Consider the following 1,727-nt stretch of genomic DNA (forward strand, 5'->3'; position numbering starts at 1 on the left):
AGCCAGTCAGTAGAGGTCATGACATGCATAGAGCAGTGGGTCTTCCAGGATCAGCTGTCTGACTCAGGGCACACTTGCTCAAGGATTCAGGCTTACACTTCAGCAAGAAGCAGAGTAAGTGGTCCGTTGTCAAATTACTTGCCCTGGGGTGGTCTCAGAGCTCTGCTGAGGACACTCCTTCTCCTTCCTTATCACTCCTGAATGAATATAATACTCCCTTTGACCAAAATAAGCTAGGTCAGCTAGAAGTACTATCCTCGCTTGTTTATTAAAGCCAAACTGCTTNTCACTATTCCTTCTTCTGGTCGCTGCCCTCNCTCCACCCATTCCTGCAGTCAGACATGTTTATTGTGTGAAGTGGCAATATTTTGCTTCTCTGGGCTGCCTCCTCTGAAGACTCCCTTGCTTGGTTCTCTGATTTGATGATCTCATGTACACTTACAAAACAATGGCCACAAGCTTAGCTAGGTGCTACCAATTCCACTTTATAACACAGGATTTTGGAATCTAGGGAAGTAAAATTTTGCCTATTTTAATTAATGTCATAAGTGAGAAAGGAATGCTTTTGATGACAAGTCACAAATGCACCTTGACTTCCATAGCCCTATGGAAGCTCCATGACTAAGTCAGTAATTCATCAAAGTTGGGGCACTGGTTCTAGGTTAAAAGCATCTTTCAACCTCCATCTCTAGTCGAAAGATGACTACAAGCCATTTTCTCTAATTGCTCATCCAAGTACAGAAAGTTGTGGNAGTGATAAAAAGAGAACTGTTTCTTTTCATGCCATTCTCTCTTNTGAAAGAGACTTCCTAGAATTCTTGTGTGCATCCCCTTAGGCTAACTGGGTCAGTGCTACCTGTTTCAGTAGAAGATGATAAGGCAGCTCAGATCTACCCTTTCCAACCTCACCTGGGGAAAACAAGAGATTCTGGAGACTGTGGATCAGCCAAGCAACGTATGTCACAGAAAACTGAGATACTGGGATTCTGAACACATCAGAAACTGAAACTTTGATAGNCATATTCTTTTCATGACCTCACAATATCTCTTTTGTTACAGATGTATTATTTTATAATAATTTAATAAATTCATTTAAAAAATCCAAACCAAGATTTCTAGTACTATTTTGAACTCTTCTAAAGCAATCCAGAATTCTTTGTCTAATGATTTATGACAACCATGGCTTATTATGACTATATGGTTATATCATTATGGAACAGGCCTATTAGTCCTTTGGAAAAGTTATTTTCTACTTGTTTTTTTTTTTAAATATGAGTGATATTACAAAGCAAAATCATCAAGCAGTAAGAGATTTTGCAAACATCTAAATTGGAGGGAGGTATAATACAAGATGGGTTTATGAAGGATCCATTTTATATTTTTGATCATAAATTCATGTAACCTAGGTAACATGTTTTCATTACATCTTTCAACCAAATGTGTCTTTAACATTTTCAAATTTCAAGCTGTAATCTTAATGCAAGGGCTTTTGATATTAACTTGAAAACTAAAGTTGCATTTCAATTTATCTTAGCAAGCCACTGTTTTTATCTAGATATGAATATATAAAAGGCTAGACTGTTTCAATCAATCAAGTTTTTTAAAAGGTCAAATATTTACTTATTGAATCAACTTCCCTGATAGATTAAATTCACATCCAAGTTTCATTCCAAAGTTAAAATTTCCAGCCATTCACATTTGCAATCAATAGCTATATTGTTTTAATA

Source organism: Mus caroli, chromosome 9, assembly GCF_900094665.2.
Source record: "Mus caroli chromosome 9, CAROLI_EIJ_v1.1, whole genome shotgun sequence".
Taxonomy (NCBI): Eukaryota; Metazoa; Chordata; class Mammalia; order Rodentia; family Muridae; genus Mus; species Mus caroli.